Genomic DNA, 24138 nt, shown 5'->3' with positions numbered 1-24138 from the left:
AGTATATAGGACGTCGTTTTTCTAGTCCCGTCGTACGTGCTGTACACGTCATCGCGCACGCTTTCAGCGGACTGTCTGCTCATCGTGTGTGGTCAAGTCCGTTCATGCAAATTTTGAACGGACTGTCTGTCGGATTGTCTGACAAACTTAGTTGGCCAGACAATCCGCCCGTGTGTACGCGGCCTAACACAGCCAGGAGGAAGCAGAGGGCGTAGCCGAGCCACACTCTGTGTGTCTTATGGGCACACAAAGCAAGCTTGGGAGCAAGCACGTACAAGTGCCCCATAGCAAGCAGTTGGGGGGGACTTGGGGGGGAGCCAGAAACGCCATTAGGGGACCCAAGAAGATGAGAATCAGGGCTGCTCTGTGTAAAACCATTACACAGAGAAGGTAAGTATAACATGTTTATTGTGTTAATTAAAATATTCAAAGGAGCAGGCTCAACCTCTTAACGCACTTCTGGGAAGCTGAGCCAGCCACTCCCACCCCTTGCACAGTGTGACGCTCCAGTGAGCCCTGGCGGGGCAGAGAAGAGAGTCTGTGATTACCAGTCACCAGCCCTCTGCTCACTGAAGACAGAATTGAGTGATCAGCGGCCTTTGATCACTTGGTTCTCAGTCTTATGCTCTGTAGGCACAATAGGATTTACTGACAACAAAACCATGGATTTTTTTCCGAAGGATGTTGGCTCAAACTTGTCTTACATACACACGGTCACACAAATGTCGGAAATCCTGAACGGCAGGAACGTGGTGACGTACAACACGTACGACGAGCTGAGAAAAATTAAGTTCAGTAGCCAGTGCGGATCTTCTGCTTGATTCCGAGCATGCGTAAACTTTTGTGCGTCGGAATTGTGTACACAAGCTTGAAGGGACAGCAGCCCCCCCATTCCTACACCACATGGCTTGGTTTGTATGGCAGAGTGGCCAGACAAAACCAACTCCTCAGTAAAAGGCACATGACAGACCACCTGGAGTTTTCCATAAGGCACCTGAAAGACTCTCAGACCATGAGAAACAAAATTCTTTGGTCTGATGAAACAAAGATTGAACACTTTGGTGAATGGCAAGCATCATATCTGGAGGAAACCAGGCACCTCTCTTCACCTGGCCAATACCATCCCTATAGTGAAGCATGGTGGTGGCAGCATCATGCTGTGGGGATGTTTTTCAGTGGCAGGAACTGGGAAACTAGTCAGTATCGAGGGTAAGATGAATGCAGCAATGTACAGAGACATCCTTGATGAAAACCTGCTCCAGAGCACTCTGGATGTCATTGAGTGGCCCAGCCAGAGCCCAGACTTGAACCCAATTGAACATCTCTGGAGAGATCTGAAAATGGCTGTGCACCGACATTCCCCATCTACTCTGATGGAGCTTGAGAGGTCCTGCAAAGAAGAATGGGAGAAACTGCCCAAAAATAGGTGTGCCATGCTTGTAGCATCATACTCAAAAAGACTTGAGGCTGTAATTGGTGCCAAAGGTGCTTCAACAAAGTATTGCACAAAGACTGTGAATACGTATGTACTTTTTTTTTGTTTTTTATTTTTAATACATTTGCAAAGATTTTAAACAAACTCGTTTCACTCCTTGTCATTATGGGGTATTGTCTGAACAATTTTGAGAAAAATAATTAATTGAATCCATTTTTGAATAAGACTTTAACATAATAAAATGTGAAAAAAGGGAAGTGCTGTGAATACTTTCCGGATGCATTGTATATCAAAATACCTCCAAAGATATTCAAATCAGACCATAGAGCAAATAAGGGAAGTTCATTACTGTATTAGGGTTTACACACACTTTGGGTAAAACAAATGATTTCATGCACACTGATAAATCTGACCCAGATGTCTGCAAAAGTGTTGCAGTCGTTTAGTTAGGACTGCATGCACATGGCTCAAAACGCAAAAATCCTTTGCTAAGAAAATAAATTTGTGTTACAGTATATAAACATCTGATTATTTTGATATGTTGCTTGGTACAGTATAGCTACACACTCACAGGAACACACACCTGCTGCATTACTGCAGGTAGCCAGCAGATGGCAACACAGAAGCAAAGAAGACTTTCTCTGCTTACTATTTACTCTACAGTTGGTTTGCACATTGCATTCATTGTTGCATACATTGATAAAGTTTTTTCTGTCTTTCCCAGTATGTGATATTCATGTGTTTTTCTTTTTAATATAGGCACACATACACATGCACAGTTTTTAAAGCTTTACATTGTTTTTTTGGGGGCTTGATTACCCCCATACTTTGTGTTGCAGGCATGGGTTTTAAACCTACTTGTTTTTTCACGTATGCATCTTATGCATTAAGGTGAAAAAACACCTGGCAGTGACTGGCCCCCTAGCCCCCCTGTTTTACTTACCTGAGCCCTGGAACTTGTCCCACAGGGACACGCTGTCTCTCTGCCTCGGTTTCTCGGTTCTCGGAGCAGCCGGGGGACCCTAAAAGAGCTAGTTCAGGGCCACTCTGTGCAAAGCTAACTGCACAGTGGAGGTAAGTATGACATGTTTGTTATTTAAAAAAAAAAAAAAAAAACCCTTACAATCACGTTGAATCATGCTTGCTACATTGTGGATGAGCTGGCCTGCATTTTGCTATTAGCATGATTTTAACTAAACCCGTAAAGCGGGGATATGCAATTAGTGGACCTCCAGCTGTTGCAGAACTACGAGCCCCATGATGCATAGCAAGACTCTGACAGCCACAAGCATGACACCCAGAGGCAGAGGCATGATGGGACTTGTAGTTTTGCAACAGCTGGAGTTCCGCTAATTGCATATCCCTCCCGTAAAGGATATTCAGCCATTTGAAAAAAAATTCTAAAAGAAATACCATGGAAAACATTATTTTAACACTTCCCTCTCAGGTGGGCAGCAAGTCTTTGTCAGACAGACTTTGACCAATTAGAATCACTCTGAACAATCCCAGAAGCCCCAAGGAAAGAAAGGGAAGAAGAGTGGGGCTTTCAATTCCCTGGACCGCTGCACCAACTGCAAGGGCAGTGACAGCTCATCAGCCAAAGAGATAAGTACGGTAAGGACCTGGGGATGTATGGTGTTAGTTTACATTTTTTTTTTTATGAGAAGGTGAACTTAAACTTTAACTCTATTGCTATCACATAGAGGACCAATAACCTCCTATCTGTTGGCTTATTTACTATCGCAGAAAACAAAAGAAGTAACTATCCTGCACTCAAGTGTTATGCTTAAAGGAGAAAGGTGAATCTTAATCTTTATTGTGAAAGCCTAGGGCAGGGGTCTCAAAGTCCAGGCCCTCGGGGCATTTGCGGCCCGTGGACTCGTTACAAATGGCCTGCAGGCAGGGCCGATCCTGGGTGGGTGGCAGCGGCTGGTTTTACCATCAGCTGTTGTGACGGTGATTTTACCATTTTACCATCAGCTGTTGTGACGGTGAGACGATGCAGGCGCGCAATAGCCAACAGAATTTTTTTTCTGTCAGATTGTGCTCCGCACTCACCCATGCTCCCATGACGAGTTCATGTCCATGATGGGTGGATTTCTACATGTTGTGGGTGGATTTATGGGCACTTAGGGGCGGAATTATATGGCCAGTGCTGCAAAACTTTGTGATGGGTGGATTTCTATATTTCTTGTGGGCAGATTTGTGGGCACTTTGGGGCAGAATTAGATGGCCAGTGCTGCCAAAAATAAAACTTTGTGATATTCCGCCCCAAAGTACCCATAAATCCACCCACAAAAAATGTAAAAATCTGCCCATCAAAAAGTTTTATTTTTTTGCAGCACTGGCCATGTAATTCCACCCCCAAGTGCACATAAATCTGCCCACAACATGTAGAAATCCGCTCCTCAATGGACATGAACTCTCCACGGGAGTGCAGGGGAAAGCGGGCCACAATCTGACAAAAAAAAATTCTGTTAGCTATTGTGCGCCTGTGCTGTCTCGCCATCACAACAGCTGATGGTAAAATCAGCTGTTGTGATGTTACGTACGGCGCATGTGTTGTGCATTCACCCTTCAGCCCGGGCACTATTCGATAGGGGGCATTTCTTGCCAGAACCCCTGACGAACTGCGCATGCGCCATACATAATAGACAACAGCTGATTTTACAATCAGCTGTTGTGTCGGCAAAGCAGCACCTGCGCACAATAGCCGATTGAATACATTTTTCAGTCAGATTGTGCTGAGGCACGTTCATGTAGGTGAGAGGCGGAATTTAACATGAAGGGGGCAGATGTTTTCACTGAAGGCCAGTGCTGATCTAGCATGAAGGGGGCAGATGTTTTCACTGAAGGCCAGTGCTGATCTAACATGAAGGGGGCAGATGTTTTCAAGGATAGCCACTGTTGCAAAGATGGAGGCAGAATTTTAAACATTTAGCTAGCTAAATAGGCCCTCCAGGAAGAATAGCAGATAAAGATTTGTTTAGCAGATTTGTTTGTGCATCGTTTAAAATTCTGCCCCCATCTTTGCAGCACTGGCCATCATTGAAAATATCCACACCTTTCATGTTAAATTCTGCCCCTCACCTACATGAACATGCCTCGGCAGCACGAGGCACAATCTGACTGAAAAATGTCTTCAGTTGGCTAGCGCGCGCAGGCGCCGACACAACAGCTGATCGTAAAATCAACTGTTGTGCTATTACATAAGGCGCATGCGCAGTTTGTCCTGGGCTCTATTCAATAGCGGGCACTTCAACAGAGCACTGGCTCCGGATCCAGGGTCCTGCTGCCACCTCAGGGAGGAAGATTGTGGCATTCTCAGGGTGCCCTGCCACTAGGCCTGTGATGAAGCCAAGACCTGACATGAGGAGAGGACTCAGGAGGCAGAAAATCAGGCCACTAGCTGACTGCCAGGAGGAGAGGTAAGTGAGCCATCACACAGAGGCTGAGCAAAGTCCTTAGTTGCGTGACTGGGTTTGAAATTTGTGAAGAGGGAGTATTTGTGGAGTGTGTGTAGGGGGGTTGGTATTTGTGGCGTGTAAGGGGGGAAATTTGTGAAGTGGAATGGGGGGGTATTTGTGGGAATGTAGGGGGTAATGCTGGAGTTTAATATTGTGTCCGCTGACACCAGTGCTGAGAGTTAATATTGCGTCCGCTGACACCAGTGCTGGGGGTTAATATTGCATCCGCTGACACCAGTGCTGGGAGTTAATATTGCATCTGCTGACACCAGTGCTGGGGGCTAATATTGCATCCGCTGACACCAATGCTGGGGGTTAATATTGCATCCACTGACACCAGTGATGGGGGTTAATATTGCGTCCATTGACACCAGTGCTGGGGGTTAATAGTGCGTCCGCTGACACCAATACCGGGGGGTTAATATTGCGTCTGCTGACACCAGTGCTGGGGGATAATATTGTGTCCGCTGACACCAGTGCTGGGGGTTAATATTGCGTCCGCTGACACCAGTGCTGGGGGTTAAAAGTGTGTCCACTGACACCAGTGCTGGGGGAAAGGACAGTTTGCATGCGGCCCCCATTGGATGTGAAAATTTGTCCTGTGGCCCTCAGGTAATTTGAGTTTGAGACCCCTGGTCTAGAGGCATGTATGTTGCCCTCTGGTTCCCAAGAGTTCTCCTCTACTGAATACCCTTTCTGTTTAATAAGAAATTGGTTTTGCCTACCTCTCTTCCGACAGTCCAGGATAGCCTCTACCTCAAATTCTGGTTCATCATCCACAGACACTGGAGGAGGTGGCACTTCATCCCTCCCAGGAAAAGGGCTTGGCGTGGCTGGTTTAAGCAGCGAGACATGAAACATGAATCCGATACGATGTTGGTAGTGCCAGTCAGTTCAAATGCCAAAGGATTAACTTCCCTCTTGACCTTAAATGGCCTGACAAACTTTGGCCCCAATTTCCTGGAAGGACAAGACAATTTGAGGTCAACAGAAGAGAGCCATACCTTGTCTCCAACCTGGAAACTAGGACTGCTTCTTCTCCTTCTATCAGATTGTCTCTTGAATTCCTCTTGAGCTTTCTACATAGTTTCTCGGAGGGTCTGGTAATTAGTCTGGATAAATGTTATGCGATCCTGAACTGCTGGTACTGAGGCTTCTGGCCTGGTGTTTGGCAGGAATGAAGGATGAAATCCATTGTTCATCCAAAAGAGTGACTGATTGGTACTCAAATTCAGCACATGGAAGTAAGGAAAGCCAATCATCCTGGGAAAAGAACAAGAGCACCTTAGATACTGTTCTAGAGTTTGGTTGGTTCTCTCGGTTTGCCCATTAATTTGTGGATGATAGGCGGAGGACAAGCAAATATCTATTGCCAAACTTCTGCAAAGATTTCTCCGAAATCTTGAGGTAAACTGAACCCCTCTATCCAAAACAATGCTATCAGGAAGGCTGTGTAGTCCAAGTACCTCTCTAATGAAGATATTTACTGTATCCACAGCTGAAGGTGTGCCTATCATAGGCAGAAAGTGAGCCATTTTGGGCAGGCGATCCACTACTACAAAAATAGTTGTGTACCTTTCTGATGGGGTAATTACACTATAAAGTCAATTGAAATTTTCTTCCACGGCTGCTCCAGGGCTGCTAATGGCCTCAACAATCCCCAAGCCTTGACGTTGGACCCCTTGTTGCGCTGACAGATGGCACAGGAATTCACATACCTCCTACAATCCAATTTCAAGGTGGGCCACCAAAAGGACAGCTAAATGAGTTCTGTCGTCTTTCGAACCCCCCGAAATGCCCAGCAAGTTGATGATCATGGAGAGTCTTCAAAACCTGTAACCTGGTTTGTTGAAGGACAAAGATCTTAACCTGATGCCACAAGAACCCTTCTTGACTTCTTAGAGAGGACGCCTCTGATTCTGTGCATTGCACAGAGGCTTGTTCAATTGGTGCTTTTAAATCATGTTGAAGTAACAAGAAGTTTTGGCTTGGCAGGATTGTGTCAGGTGCTGTTACCTCTGGGGTGTCGGGACACATCCATGATAGAGCATCAGCCTTTCCGTTCTTTGACCCTGGCCGAGGTAATGTGAAAATTGATTCTGGAGAAAAACAATGCCCAACAAGCCTGTCGGGGTCTTAGACCTTTGGCTGTTCGAAGATATTCCAGATTTTTTATGGTTAGTGTAAATCATAATATTGTATGCGGCTTATTACAAAAGATACCTCCACTCCTCTAGGACTGTCTTTATAGCCAGGAGTTCTTGTCCCCAATGTCATAATTCCTTTCCAGCTGACTCATTTTGACTTATTTTGCCCCTGTGGTTACTTCTGAAGCCTCAACCTCCAAAATGTTGGGTAAAGCAGGATCAGGGTGCTGGAGAACTGGAACAGACAAATAAGAAGGGATTTTAGTTTGTTAAATGCTGTTTTGGCTTCAGCCGACCACTGAAATTGGGTATGCTGGTGGGTGACTTGGATGCCTGGTAAGATGAAGGGAGAAAAGTTCTTTATGAATCTTTTGTAGAAGTTTGTGAATCCAACAAATCTTTGTAACCCCTTTTTATCTACAGGAGTGGGCCATTCCAAAATAGCCTTGACTTTTTGTGGATCCATGGCAACTCCTTCCGTAGAAATGATAAGCGTCAAGAACTGGATTAACATCTTTTCAAAGTCCCACTTTTTGGCTTTTACATATAGTCCATGTTTCTTTTAAGTTGACAACACTTTCTCCACATGTGACCTATCAAGCTCTAGGGTAGCTGAAAAAATGAAAATGTCATCAAGGTAGACACATGAAATGATCCAGGAACTCCTGAAAGATGTCATTCACCAGATGCTGGAATGTGTCTGGTGCATTACAGAGTCCGAATGGCATTACAAGGTATTCAAAGTGCCTGAATCGTGTTCTGAATGCTGTCTTCCATTCGTCACCTTCACGAATGCGGATCAGGTTGTAGACACCTTGCAGATCTAGCTTCGTGAAGACTTGAGCATTATGGAACCTCTGAAAAAGCTCTGGAATAAGAGGGGGCGGGTAACAGTTTTTAAAAGTGATTTTATTAAGCTCCCTATAATCCACACATGGTCTGAGGGTTATGTTTTTTTTCCACTAAAAATATTCTGGCCCCAGCAAAAGAGGAAGATGGGCAAATGAATCCTTTTTCCAAGTTCTCATCAAGGTACTCCCGTAGGGTCTCAAGCTACTTTTCAGACAGAGGAAATATGCAGCCAAAGGGTATTTCAGAACCTGAAAGGAGCTCTATTTGGCAATCATATGGCCAATAAGGTGAAGGACATAGGCATTCTTCTTGTTGACGACATCCGAAAATCCACAATAAACTGATGATATATGCTGATGGGTGCTGGACATTGGTTGGACAGTCAAGCAGTTAGCAGACTTATTATGCATGGGAGTAAGACAGTGCTGTTGACAATATGAAGAGGAAAATAGAACTTCTCCTTTAAACCAGTCGATCTGCGGATTGTGCACCTGTAACCACAGGATACCTAGAATGATCGGGAACATAGGTGAGCTCAGAACATCAAAGCGCAGAGATTCTTGATGACCAGATTCAGTCAAGGTGAAAAGAGGTGCAGCCTCTTGGGTAACAAGCCCAGAACTGGGCAGGGAGCCATCAGCTAGATAAGCTGTCAGTTATTGTACAGAGGAATGCCAAGTTTCATTGCCAAAGTCAAGTCCAGAAAGCAGCTGCAGGCTCCAGAATTAATTATTGCCAGGAGCTGAATCTCCTCTTCCACTACCTGCTGGAAGACAGGAAGGACAAGATGAGAGGGGAAGATCCTGCATCTGGGAATATACAGGCATAAGTCAAAGGGACTTACGGGGCCTTATGGGGTAGTTGCAGGGCTTGAGTCCTACGGGAACGCGTGGGAACGGCGTCCCTGCACTTTTTTCACAGCAGGAACGCCGTTCCCTTTGCAGGACTAGAGCTGTCCGAGCCAAATGAGATGTATGCAGAGTAGCGCAGGAAGCGCCTGTATGTAATAGGTTCTCTCTCTTGTCACTCAGCGCTGTTCGCTCCCCGGCGGCCCCTACTCTCTTCTCGTCTATCCCCATTGGCTTGTGACATCATCTGGGATAGACGAGAAGAGAGGAGGGGCCGCCGGGGAGTGAACAGTGCTGAGTGACAAGAGAGAGAACCTATTACAGACAGGCGCTGCGTGATATGAGAGAGAGAACTTACTACAGACAGGCGCTTCCTGCGCTACTCTGCATACTGGCAAGTAAGATCCCCTCATGTGCCCTGTAATGTGCCCCATCCCCTGAGTGCTATGTGCCCCATGCCCTAATGTGCCCCATGTCCTGATGTGCTATGTGCCCCATAATGTGCCCTGATGTGCTATGTGCCCCATGCCCTGATGTGCTATGTGCCCTGTGCCCTGATGTGCTATGTGCCCCATGCCCTAATGTGCCCCATGCCCTGATGTGCTATGTGCCCCATAATGTGCCCTGATGTGCTATGTGCCCTGATGGGCTATGTGCCCTGATGTGCTATGTGCCCTGATGTGCCCCGTGCCCTGATATGCTATGTGCCCTGATGTGCCCCATGCCCTTATGTGCTATGTGCCCTGATGTGGTATGTTCCCCGTAATGTGCCCTGATGTGCCCCATAATGTGCCATAATGTACCCCGATGTGCCATGTGCCCCATGCCCTGATGTGCCATGTGCCCTAATGTGCCCCATGCCCTGATGTGCTATGTGCCCCGTTCCCTGATGTGCTATGTGCCCCATAATATGCCCTGATGTGCTATGTGCCCCATAATGTGCCCTGAAGTGCCCCATGCCCTGATGTGCTATGTGCCCCATAATATGCCCTGATGTGCTATGTGCCCATAATGTGCCTCAATGTGCCCCGTGCCCTGATGTGCTATGTACCCTAATGTGCCATGTGGCCTGATGTGCCCCACGCCCTTATGTGTCCTGTGCCCTTATGTGTTATGTGCCCCATAATGTGCCCTGATGTGCCCCATGCCCTGATGTGCTATGTGTCCCATAATGTGCCCTGATGTGCCATAATGTGCCCTAATGTGACATAATGTGCCCCAATGTGCCCTAATGTGCCCCATGCCCAGATGGGCTATGTGCCCCATAATTTGCCCGAATGTGCCCCATGATGTGCCATAATGTGCCTTGATGTGCCCCGAGCCCTGATGTGCCCCATGCCCTGATGTGCTATGTGCCCTGTGCCCTGATGTGCCCCATGCCCTTATGTGCCCATGCCCTGATGTGCTATGTGCCCCATAATGTGCCCTGATGTGCCATAATGTGCTCCGATGTGCCAAGTGCCCTGTGCCCTGATGTGCTATGTGGCCTGATGTGCCCCATGCCTTGAGGTGCCCCGTGCCCTGAGGTGCCCCAATGTCCAATTTTTTTTTTTTTGGTGGGGGAGTGGATCTTGAGTGGGAGTTCCCACACTTTTTTCCCCAGGACTTGACCCCTGGGTAGTTGCATAAGAAATGTCCAGTTAATGTCCATAATGTGCCTCAATGTGCCCCGTGCCCTGATGTGCTATGTACCCTAATGTGCCATGTGGCCTGATGTGCCCCACGCCCTTATGTGTCCTGTGCCCTTATGTGTTATGTGCCCCATAATGTGCCCTGATGTGCCCCATGCCCTGATGTGCTATGTGTCCCATAATGTGCCCTGATGTGCCATAATGTGCCCTAATGTGACATAATGTGCCCCAATGTGCCCTAATGTGCCCCATGCCCAGATGGGCTATGTGCCCCATAATTTGCCCGAATGTGCCCCATGATGTGCCATAATGTGCCTTGATGTGCCCCGAGCCCTGATGTGCCCCATGCCCTGATGTGCTATGTGCCCTGTGCCCTGATGTGCCCCATGCCCTTATGTGCCCATGCCCTGATGTGCTATGTGCCCCATAATGTGCCCTGATGTGCCATAATGTGCTCCGATGTGCCAAGTGCCCTGTGCCCTGATGTGCTATGTGGCCTGATGTGCCCCATGCCTTGAGGTGCCCCGTGCCCTGAGGTGCCCCAATGTCCAATTTTTTTTTTTTTGGTGGGGGAGTGGATCTTGAGTGGGAGTTCCCACACTTTTTTCCCCAGGACTTGACCCCTGGGTAGTTGCATAAGAAATGTCCAGTTAATGTCCATAATGTGCCTCAATGTGCCCCGTGCCCTGATGTGCTATGTACCCTAATGTGCCATGTGGCCTGATGTGCCCCACGCCCTTATGTGTCCTGTGCCCTTATGTGTTATGTGCCCCATAATGTGCCCTGATGTGCCCCATGCCCTGATGTGCTATGTGTCCCATAATGTGCCCTGATGTGCCATAATGTGCCCTAATGTGACATAATGTGCCCCGATGTGCCCTGATGTGCCCTAATGTGCCCCATGCCCTGATGGGCTATGTGCCCCATAATTTGCCCGAATGTGCCCCATGATGTGCCATAATGTGCCTTGATGTGCCCCGAGCCCTGATGTGCCCCATGCCCTGATGTGCTATGTGCCCTGTGCCCTAATGTGCCCCATGCCCTTATGTGCCCATGCCCTGATGTGCTATGTGCCCCATAATGTGCCCTGATGTGCCATAATGTGCTCCGATGTGCCATGTGCCCTGTGCCCTGATGTGCTATGTGGCCTGATGTGCCCCATGCCTTGAGGTGCCCCGTGCCCTGAGGTGCCCCAATGTCCAATTTTTTTTTTTTTTGGTGGGGGAGTGGATCTTGAGTGGGAGTTCCCACACTTTTTTCCCCAGGACTTGACCCCTGGGTAGTTGCATAAGAAATGTCCAGTTCCCCCACAGAAAAGGCAAAGATTAGCTTGCCGGTGACGAAGTCTCTCTTCCGGGGTCAGAGCTGAGCGGACTAGGCCTATCTGCATAGGTTTAACTTCTGAAGTGGATGCAGAGGGAGGCATGGTTGCTGGAGATTAAGGAACCTTCGGTAACATCCAAGTGGATCTGAAGGCTTGGGCTCTTTTAGAACCTCACTCCCACAGGCACCTGTCAAGTTGAACAGCAAGCTGAATAAGGCCTTCCAGGTTGATTGGAGGCTCTACTCTAGCCTATTTATCCTTGAGGGAATCTGACAGGCCCTGTCGATACTGATATTTTTAAGCTGCCTCGTTCCATCCCGTGTCAGCGGACCATTTACGGAAGTCTGCTGTATAGTGCTCCAGGGGCGCCTTCCTTGTTGCAGAGTATGTAGGGCAGTTACAGTGGTAGCTACCTGCTGTGGTTAATTGTATAATTGTGCCATAGAATCAAGAAACAAGACCACAGAATTGATAACCGGTTCTTTTGTTCCAAAAAGCTGTGAGCCCAATCCTGTGGTTCGTCTGTTAGTAATGAGACAATGAACCCTACTTTGATAATCTCAAGAGAGAAATGTTGTGAATGTAGGGCCAAGTACAACAGGAAAGCAGCCTTAAAATATTTAAACTTTTTCCAGTCTCCAGAGAATCGTTTGGGAGTTGGTACCCGTGGTTCAGATGAAGGGACCACCACTGTATGGGTAGTGGTGGTTCTTGAGTTGGTGCAGCGTAGAGCTTGATCCACCTGGGCAGGTGACTCTGTCAAATGATGCAGATGCCCATACAGCTGGAAGTAGCCTTCCTGCAATCTTTGTACTGCTTGAGTGAGAGCAGTGACCTGTTGGCACAAACCCTCCAAAGGGTGAGCACCTCCGTCGGTCTCTGACATGTTGGCTGGATTATGCTGTCAGGTACCAGGTGTGAGGTCAAAATGCTGAGAGGGCTCCTCTTGTAGCGCTTCCCTGAAAGTGATACAGGGAGAGCAGTGCCCAGAGAAGCACAGTTTGCCAGGTACTGAGATGAGATGAACTGGTCACCATAATGTAGCAGGAGCAGGCTGGATGAACTGTAATGCTGGTGTGATTGCTAAGTACCAGGAAAACTTGACAGAGTAGCAAACCGGAGAGAAAGACGAGAGCCAGGCCATGAGTTATACACAGTAAGATCAGTTCAGATGATAAGATTGGATAGCCGGGGCCATACACAGGAAGATGGATATGTAGCAGAGTCGATAAGGTCAGACACAGTGGAGCAAGCCGGAGAGAAGTCAGAAGTACAAGCCAAGGGCAAATCAGGAGATTAGGATCACAGGTCAGGGCAAACCGGGCCAATAACAGAAGTTCAATCAGGATACACAGGAACAAAGGATCAAGGGGAAGCCGAAGATAATCCAGCAATGGGCAGCTCCAGCAGCAGGCTTAAACAATCACACTGTGCACAATGGCAGCCATGATTGTCTTGGGTAGAATTGCCAGTCCTTCTTCAGCCATCTCCCTGACAATTACACAGGTTCTGTGGCTGATTAAGGTGGTAATTAAACTCACTTAGTGCCTTATCTGCAATAAATTCACTCCAGAACCCGTGTAATTCATATGTGTTCAGATTTAAAGGAATGAGGTGGCAACCCTAGTGTTACATATCCTCTCAGATGAGCTGGAGCTGCACCCTGTTCCAGTATGCATTCTAGTGGCAAAAGTGAAAGCTAAGTGTCTACATTCAAGCGAATGATGCATTATGCATTATTATGAACATGTGAAGTTGATAGAGCTCAAAAGAGGGACATTGGTTTGGCCAAGTACTACCCCAGTGGCCATCTAAGGCCGCGTACACACGGGCGGACTGTTCGCCCAACTTTGTCCGCTGAACAGTGTTTGGGCGGACAGTCCGCTCGTGTGTGGGCTTTCAGCGGACAGTTTCAGCGGACAGTTTGACGAACAAGGTTTTTCGGAAATTCCGTAAAACTGTCCGCTGAAACCTTGTTTGAGCGAACAGTCCGCCCGTGTGTAGGCTTGTTCGTCAAACTAAGTTCCGCGCATGCTCAGAAAGGATTTACACGCCAAAAGTTATAATGCAGTGTATAGGACGTCGTATTTTTCATCCCGTCGTACGTGCCGTTCACGTCATCGCGCACGGTTTCAGCAAACTGTTCGTTCGTCGTGTGTGGCCATGTCCGTCCATGCTAATTTTGAGCGGACTGTTTGCCGAAACTGTTTGACGGACAAAGTTGGGCGAACAGTCCGCCCGTGTGTACGCGGCCTTATAGTTGGGCAAGACTGCCTGGAAGCCATCTTGAGAAGGTTGCCAGGAGTGGGAAGCAGGCAGAAGAGTTGAGGAGCATGGGTTTAAAGACCCAGCAGCTTACAGATAGGACATTCACAGGATAGGACTGCATGTCAGCACGTCCATAGCCACACACCCTGTGTCAAGGGGCATTTCCTGCTACCTAGTAAATAGATATGTCCTTGCTCATGTCTCATTATTATTATACCTATGTAAATATCAGTTTTACAGCTGCCCTGCACTATTAGCTCACTGCATAATAAAGATCCACGCGGTTTCTAAGGGTAAGGGTCATCGGACTAGGTAGATGTTTTGCTGCTAAAAGAGTGCATTTAGGTGCTAACTAGCCTCTCCCTCGACTAAGGAGCCCAGCCTGTCACACTGACAGGAATATGCATGAGAGGAGCACCGGAAATCCAGTCTGAAGTATAGAAAATCCCCTTCCATACTACAAACGGCAACACTTTGGCCTGAAAAGTGTGTCAGGAACGCCTTAAAGAGGCAGCAGACAGAAACTCTCTGGCCCATTATGCTTAGTTGCAAGGAATTGCTGTGAATCCTGGTGTAGCGCCACCCTCCTAGGAGCTGCTAGAATCCTCTCTTGCTTCAACTCTTCTGCTAGGCACACAGTATTTTCCACAGTCAGACACAAACTTAGGCCTCATGCCCACGGACATTTTTACAGCCACTTTTTTGAGCGTTTTTTGCAGCTTAAAAAACGCCTCTCCATGTTAGCCTATGGCCTCATGCCCACCATGATGTTTTTTAACTGTAAATGGCATAGTTGTTGTTAAGCTGCAAGAAAAACCCAGGACCAGTGCGTTCTGAGGCTCCAGCACTAGAGCTATAAAAACGTCACACGCCGGCAAAAGGTGTTAAATGTGATTTAACGAGGCTTAACGCTATTTTAAGCCTCGTCCGGCATTTCTGTCTCTATTCAAAATCAATGGTTCCCTATGGACCCAGCAAAAAGATCCATAATAAACCCTTATCCGAGCACGCCACCTGGTAGGTCAGGAAAGGGGGGCGAGCATACCAAGCCACATGCCCTCAACATGGAAGGGGTTCATGCTTTGCGGCAGGGGTGCCTGCGCCACCCACCGCAAAGCAGCTTGTCCCCATGTTGATGAGGACAAGGGCCTCTTCCCAACAACCCTGGCCGTTGGTTGTCGACGTCTGCGGGCGGGGGGCTTATCGGAATCTGGGAGCCCCCATTAATAAGGGGGCCCCCAGATCCTGGCCCCCCACCCTATGTGAATGAGCATGGGTAAATCGTACCCCTACCCATTCACCTGAGGAAAAAATTTTAAATGAAAAAAAAAACGACACAGGTTTTTAAAGTAATTTATTAGGCAGCTCCGGGGGTACGATGTCTGATTTAAAAGGGCAGCGGTGTTCCAGTAAACAGGTAAAGCCACATGTCGTCCTCCTGCAGGAGACTCACTTGGAGGGAGGTAAAATGTTGTCCCTATGTAAACCCTGGATTCAAAAGGCACTTCACCATCTTAATCAGTAAGGCTGTCCCCTGTACTATACACCAGGTGTTCTCTGATCTGGGGGGTTGATATGTGGCTGTGGTACTGAACGTCTATTACCAAAAAATATTGATTGTGAATATATACTTACCCCCTCTTATCCAAGTGCAATTGCTATATGATTTAATGGTGAAATTGGCACCTTTTGTCAGTCTGCCTACGCTGCTCATGGGGGACTTCAACACCATTTTAGACTCTACATTAGACTCCTCTAACACTAGTAGGCCAGCCCCAGCTGACCTCTGCTCATGGATGTCTGTCTGGTCTCTCTAAATTATGGTGCTGGAAACACCCAAATGTTAAGTCCTATTCTCATTTGTCTGCAACACATACAGTGGTGTGAAAAAGTGTTTGCCCCCTTCCTCATTTCCTGTTCCTTTGCATGTTTGTCACACTTAAGTGTTTCGGAACATCAAACCAATTTAAACAATAGTCAAGGACAACACAAGTAAACACAAAATGCAATTTGTAAATGAAGGTGTTTATTATTAAAGGTGAAAAAAAATCCAAACCATCATGGCCCTGTGTGAAAAAGTGATTGCCCCCCTTGTTAAAACATACTATAACTGTGGTTGTCCACACCTGAGTTCAATTTCTCTAGCCACACCCAGGCCTGATTATTGCCACACATGTTCACAATCAAGGCATCACTTAAATAGGAGCTGCTTGACACAGTAAGGTCCACCAGAAGATCCTTAAAAGCTACACATCATGCCGAGACCCAAAGAAATTCAGGAACAATTGAGAAAGAAAGTAATTGAGATCTATCAGTCTGGAAAGGGTTATAAAGCCATTTCCAAAGCTTTGGGAATCCAGCGAACCACAGTGAGAGCCATTATCCACAAATGGCGAAGACATGGAACAGTGGTGAACCTTCCCAGGAGTGGCCGGCCGCCCAAAATTACCCCAAGAGCGCAGCGACGACTCATCCAAGAGGTCACAAAAGACCCCACAACAACGTCCAAGGAACTGCAGGCCTCACTTGCCTCAGTTAAGGTCAGCGTTCATGCCTCCACCATCAGGAAAAGACTGGGCAAAAATGGCCTGCATGGCAGAGTTCCAAGGAGAAAACCACTGCTGAGCAAAAAGAACATCAAAGCTCGTCTCAATTTCTCCACAACACATCTTGATGATCCCCAAGACTTTTGGGACAACATTCTGTGGACCGATGAGACAAAAGTGAAACTCTTTGGAAGGTGTGTGTCCAAGTATATCTGGCGTAGAAGGAACACTGCATTTCATAAAAAGAACATTATACCAACAGTAAAATATGGTGGTGGTAGTGTGATGGTCTGGGGCTGTTTTGCTGCTTCAGGACCTGGAAGACTTGCCGTGATAAAAGGAACTATGAATTCTGCTGTCTACCAAGAGATCCTGAAGGAGAATGTCCGACCATCTGTTCGTGTACTCAGGCTGAAACGAACTTGGGTTCTGCAGCAGGACAATGATCCTAAACACACCAGCAAGTCCACCACCGAATGGCTGAAGAAAAACAAAATGAAGACTTTGGAGTGGCCTATCCAAAGTCCTGACCTGAATCCTATTGAGATGTTGTGGTATGACCTTAAAAAGGCCGTTCATGCTCGAAAACCCTCTAATGTAACTGAATTAGGACAATTCTGCAAAGATGAGTGGGCCAGAATTCTTCCAGGACGCTGTAAAAGCCTCATTGCACGTTATCGCAAACGCTTGGTTGCAGTTGTTGCTGCTAAGGGTGGCCCAACCAGTTATTAGGTTTAGGGGGCAATCACTTTTTCACACAGGGCCATGATGGTTTGGATTTTTTTCACCTTTAATAATAAACACCTTCATTTACAAATTGCATTTTGTGTTTACTTGTGTTGTCCTTGACTATTGTTTAAATTGGTTTGATGTTCCGAAACACTTAAGTGTGACAAACATGCAAAGGAACAGGAAATGAGGAAGGGGGCAAACACTTTTTCACACCACTGTAGATCCTCTACTAGAATTGATTTGGCGTTTGGCAATCCTCCTTTGTTCATGACTCTGAATACTTAGTTAGGGGAATGTCTGATCATAATCCTCTTTTTTGGTCACCCTGACTGTGCCGATAGGGGGGAGGCTGGAGGTTGTCGCCAGACTGGTTGCAGGAAGATAAGGCGACCTCCCAGATATAGCGCTCCATTGAGACATACTGGTTAACCAATGTAGACTCAGCTAAGCCAGCATTGGTGTGGAGTGCATTTAAAGCCGTGGCAAGGGAAGAATGTATTTCTGCAATTAAAGCTGCTAGGAAAAATCATAAAACAGAGAGTGAGATTCTCCTAGCCAAAGAAAGGGAGTGCACCTGCATGCACACCGACTCTCCGTCAGAGACCACCTATACATCTCTGCTGGAGGCATGGAGACTTTTGTCATTGCACTTCTCAGAACTGGCCCGTACTGAGACTGGGAAGAGAGCAGTGTCGCTGTTTGCGCAAGGAGACAAAAATAGGGACACTGATCACGGACCCAGACTGTATTTTGGAGAAATGTGTGCTTTATTACTCTTCTCTTTATTCTCCTATACCGCCATATGACATTAATTAGCTAGATAGGTTGTTGCACGGACTTTTCCTCTCTAAATGATCAGACTCAGACATTACTATTCCAGGTGCTAATATTTCAGCTCTAGAAATAGAAGCAGCTATAGTAACTTTTCCGCCTCATAAGTCTCTGGTCCCAGATTGATTCCCAGCAAACTTCTATACACACTATATTGAACAACTAGCCCCTAGACTCAGTGTGCTTTTCGGTCATTGCCTAGAACGCAGGGCCTTTCTGACTTCAATGTTGGAGGCATATATGGTTCCCCTATTGAAACCGAGTAAGGATCCACAAGTGTGTTCATCCTATCATCCCATAGCATTACTAAATACGGATCTGAAGATCCTAACAAAGGTGTTTGCATCACGCCTGGCCAAGGTCATTCTTTCATTGGTGGACATTGTCCAGATGGGGTTTATGCCTGGGAAGTCCACAGATACTAACTTACAGAGATTATTCACTCATTTACAACTAGATACCCCAGAATTCCCTGAAAAAGTAATATTTTTAATTGGTATCGAAAAGGCTTTCAATTCTGTTGACTGGCCGTATATGCATAAAATATTGGAGGGTATGGGATTTGGGCCTAATTTCTGGCGATGGGTCACTTTATTGTAAAGCGGCCCTCAGATCGCAATTCGGCTGGGGCTCTCCATTTCCAATCTCCTTGATGTTGGTAGGGGTACTAGGCAAGGATGCCCTCTCTCCCTCTTCCTTCTTGCCTTAATGATGGAGTCTATGGCAAAAGCGCTACATCAGTCTAAAGAAGTAGGAGCAATTCAGGTGGGAACTATACAGGAATGCCTTGCACTATATGCTGATGACTTGCGCAATTTCCTCAGAAACCCAGGACCGTCTCTTTTGCTAATATTCAATCAGTTTGCCTCCTTCTCTGGTCTTTGGGTGAACTGGGGCAAGTTCTCAATATTACTGCTGGGTCTGGAGACACAGAGAGCAGCGGATGATAATCTTCCGTTGCAGTGGGTTTCCTCTATCACTTTCCTGGGGTAAAGATTACAGCTAACATCCAGGATTAAATGTCCCTAAATCTTTTCCCATTAGTCTCACAGCTAAATCATAAAAGACAAGTGTGGAAATGGTTGCCCCTGTCCCTACTAGGGCATATCAATCTTCTGAAAATGAAGATCCCTAGCGGACCTAGCAGGTAATTTTATATTTTTTAAGACACTCCTTTTTGTGGGTTCCCAAAGCATTTTTCCAAAAATTGATCAGTATTATTGGGTCATTTTTGTGGTCTCTCCAGTCACCACGCATAGCCGCCGGGGGTTCCTGTAGCACCTTTATGGGAACTATCTGACCAGCCAGATAGTATTTCTGCCAGTCTGGTAGCGCTAAGGGGGGCTTAGCATTACCAAACTGGCAGAAATACTATCTTGCTGGTCAGATGGTTTTTGCTAGACACTGGCTGTTGGCGGATGATGGGGACTCTGCCACAGTCCTAGAAGCAGCGCAGTTAGGGTCCAACGAGAGTTTGCGACTAGCATTGTATAGAGGCCCAATTCACAAAATCCAAGGGGAGGATTGGGAAGATATGTGGGACCACCCTTTCAAACATTTAATGTCCGCTAGGGACTGTCTGATACAGATTCAGTTCCTACATAGCATTTATTACACGCCGGACATGTTGGCATGCATTTATCGCTACGCATGAATGTTGGAGATGTTCCTCTTCACCAGCTAATGCGGAACACATTTTTTGGAATTGTTCTCAGAGTCAAAGATTCTGGTCTGAGATCATTTAGTGCTTGTCTGAGGTTCTCAGTGTTCCAATCCCTATAACGCAAATAGTCTGTCTCCTAGGTTTGATGAAGAAGGTTGTTCCTTCCCTGGCTCATTGCACCTTACTCAATATAGGGTTGTTCTATGGAAGGAAAGCTATCTTATTGCATTGGAAGAAGCCAAATGCTCCTACCTTGTCATATTGAAAGGGACTGATAAACTCCGTAATCCATCTATATAGAGGGTCACATATACCTCCAGGGGCTATAAGATTTTTTTTTTTTACAAAGGATGGCAGCATGCCTGGATTCCTCTTCTACTGTGGGGAGACCTACCTTTTTCACTTATTGGACTAAACAGTCCCATAGGATAGGAGATGGGCAGTGGTAATTATGGATAATGGTGTAAATGTTCTGAGATATATGTATACCCAATTATCTTAAAAGTTATATTACAAATCCAAATGAACAAGTGACATTATAGCACCTTGTTGATTACTATTGGTGTTCTATTTCTACTGGACTCGAGCTGAGGGTTGGAGTGGGGGGGGGGGGGGCGGTAGGGGGAATGGTGTTTCTTTGGCTAGTTGAAATATGTTAGTTGTTGGCCCTATAAGGCTTATGGGACAGAGTGGGTATGTTGCCTCCTCTGTCCCTTGTGTTTTGTTTTACTATGTATAACTATGGAAAAATGTAATAAGAAAAAAATAAAAAAGGTAAGTTTATCATTAGTGGAGAAGAACCAGTGGAGCCATATAATAAACCAGAGGAGACTCTAGTTAAGAAATGTGCTCAGTCGGAAGAAATGCACTGCATGGCCTTCCAGGGACAGTTTCTCTTTGAGACAAGTCCTGGTCAACAGCATTGGAGATGCGGATGAAATTGAACATTTGTTATTACTAGCAGAAGAAGGCTAGAGTACAGTTGCAAGGTCTTTTTCTCCTTCTAAGTGTTAAGAAGCATTTTTTCTTCACTTGTGGCCTCTGCATATCCTCTGAAGGTTTTCTGGGTCAAGGTGTTTCTGCCCCAGTTGTGGTGGCAAACAGTTCACTATTCAAAAGCCCATGGTGGCATTACCTCGGATACATCTTTAAGGATGGGTTCAAATGCAAGTTTTCCATAGAAAAATACAAAATTTGCATTGCTTCCCTTCGCCTGGAACACTTTCTGACTTTAGAGGGCATCAAAGATAATTAATGTTCCCATCCCTTAAGCAATTTCTGTGACTTGCTACTGGACCAATGCACTAACAATCTGGAATGCCCCTCGTCCATTGGTCAGCACCTTATGTATTAGCATGCTGGACCCAGTACTATCCTCATTGCCTTCCTGAAACATTCTCATAGAGAGATACTTAGATGGGGAATAATTGGTGTGGACTCTATCGAGTAACCTGACATGATCCTCCAGATATTCCAGTAATTAGCCCTCAGAGATCTCCCTGATGAAGACATGTGGTTGTGTCGTAATGCATAGGAGGAAATGACTAGAATGCTGTGAGAACCAGAAGTGCTGTAAAAGGCGTCTGCACGCTGCTATTATTACAAGCTCTGCTATTCATTTTATTGCTGTAAGCATCCACTTGGCTGTTTGTTTTTATTAATAAATGTATTTGTTCATACATACTACGCAATGGGAGATTCTGTTTTATCCCCTATTCACATGTGCTGTGTGTGAACGTCCACATTGAAAGGCAATTTCGGCATATAGGATTAAAAAGAGAAACCCACCATCACCATTAGAATTTGGGGAGACCCCACCACCGCTATACCTCTAAAGTCTATTACCATCCATATAAAGGTAAGAGCATAGTGAGCACAGTGTGGCATGCACGAAGAACGCACATTGGAGAAAACACATTGAGGACAGTGATTGAAGTGCTTTATGCACATTTTGCACAAGTTCGTGATTTTTGCACGTTTTAATGAACTGTGAACATTCATCACCTTGTTTATGATTTGATTTTTTTATACTGCAAATTATATGTTTATTTTGAATATTGCAAGTGTTTGATTTATAGTAATGCAAGTGATTTATTCATATTATTGAGCACTAGTCACTTTCATTTGTACCACTCACTATAGTGGTTTTGGTTTGCCCTATTTCATATTATTGACACTCAAATTGCACAGAGATACGTACACTTATATGGTCATATATGTTTGAGCTTGCTGCATATGCTTAATGTTTATTGTTTACAGTATCACAGAGATTATTTGCACATAGATTTTTTTGCACAGCAAGTTTAGTATATATAGTGGATTTCTCTTACATCTGTATAGAGATTTGCCTAGTGCTATTTTAATATACCTCTTTAATTTAGCTTTATCAACAGCGCTGATCATCCTCATTATTTATTTAGCCTTCAGAGGTCGTCGCTGCAAATGACTCCCCTTGGGAATGTCTGGACGGCCCTACTCAGAGCTCAGCACAGAGTGCTTTTCCTCATTAATAACTTTTCATGCTCTGGTCTAAGCTTCAAGCTATCTGCACCAGGAGCACTCTGGAAGTCTGGATCTCCACTTTTTAAAGAGAGTCCTCGGACTGAGGGTAGCCTCGTGTGAGGCAATTTCTTTGGCCTGATTTTACCCCAGGCATTTACAGGCCTTTGTTCTTAGAGGGACAAGTCAACTCAGTCTTTGGTCAGGTGATTTCCCTTATACTGAAGCTCAGGGGTCTGGCTCTCAAGCAAGGAAGTCTTCTCTTCCTGTTTTAAGGAATCCTCATGGAAAATGGATTGGAGTGGATTGTTCTGGGGAAGAGACCTAGACACCCCTGATATCAAGGGGCTTAGTTGTCCTGGCATCTTGTCTCCCAAGGTAACATCCAGAAGTTCTGGGCTGTTTTATACAATCTGGATCCAAGCAGACAATGCCATGAAGGTGTACTTCAATTTTCAGGTGGATCAAGAGTTTTGCAATAGCTAAAGATAGATTGGAATCCTTTACAAAACATCAGGCTCCAGCCTTATAAGGCATGAGCATTTCAGGTATACATATTGGCAGGCAGACTGCATCTGACAATAGCTCCTAAACCTGTGAGACTGATATCTACTCCTGGAGCTATTCCTGGAGGTGTGTCCTAGGTAGACAATTTAAAGGTCGACTACCGTGCTCCAGTGGTTCTCTGGTAGGATGCTCCGGTGAGTCTCAGTACTTCCTTCCCTCGTTTGTCTCACATGTTCAGAATTCCGGTGGCCCTCATTGTTCCAGGCTGATCTAGACAGATGTAGTATGCTAACCTAAACTGGATGCCGGACAGTTGCTCAGAGGAGTCTACTGCATCAGGATCATCAGTTGCCAAGGAATGTGCCTTTGTAAGCTTGATGATTGAAGCTCAAATTCTGAAAGAATTTGCATTGTGCATTGTGGAGTTTATGCTAAGCAGTGAGGTCTACTTCTTAATGTTAAATCTATTGCTGGACATGTGATGCATGCTTATCTTGGTGTAAGTCTCAGAATTTTTTCTGCAGGAGTTTCTTCACTGGACAAGTCCTCTCCTGCAGCTGGGCCTATTCAGCATTTAGCTCTTAATATTGCTGCCGTGGAACATTGCCGGATCGTAAGTAGACCGAAATAGTAGTAAGACTGGTGGATTTGTCTGGCATAAAACCTTTGATGGGTTTAACACAAGACAGGGTTGTTATATGGAGGGGGCATCGCAGATGGTGCTCAATTGTTTTTCTACCAGGTTGACATTCGCCCTTATCTGAAGCCAGCTTCTGGTATAAGAATTCTTGGGGAGGTTCTTCAGGCTGCAGGCAGTTCACAGCTTAGCTGGTGTCATGACATTAGGAGCCTGTGGTCATTTGTTTGCCTATCCCGTAGTGGGATTGCTTTGTCTGACTGAGGTGAAATATTCCTTCAATAAATCCAGATCAATTATGGAACACTTGGAAACAGTCATTAGCTAGCCATAGCAGCTATACCTAGTTTCTCAGAAACCAACCATGGTAGAAGGCTCCAACACACAATTGGCCTGCAGTTCCTAAAGTTAATTCTAAGGTCCCAATATATGTCTGGGCTGCAACTAGTGATGGACGAACTTCCGACGGGACGTTTCGCGAACGCGGACCGCAGCCGATAGTTCGCGAACCGGAACGTTCACGGCGGGCCCCATTGACTTCAATGGGAGGCGAACTTCGCAAACCTACAGGTCAAATTTGCAGCCACAAAATAATTAATAGCTGAGCAAACATAGTCCCACCACATGGCCAATCACATAACACATGTATGAGGTGAATCTGGGATCGACAACTACAAGCATTCTTTTTTTATATGGGAAATTGTTGTGACAATTCAGGACTGTGGAGCGCATGAAGGCAATGGAGGAGAGG

Source organism: Lithobates pipiens, unplaced genomic scaffold, assembly GCF_037356315.1.
Source record: "Lithobates pipiens isolate NorthernLeopardFrog02 unplaced genomic scaffold, aLitPip1_a1.2 Scaffold_1, whole genome shotgun sequence".
NCBI lineage: Eukaryota > Metazoa > Chordata > Amphibia > Anura > Ranidae > Lithobates > Lithobates pipiens.
The sequence above is the reverse complement of the archived record's forward strand: the minus strand, read 5'-3'. Positions refer to the sequence as shown.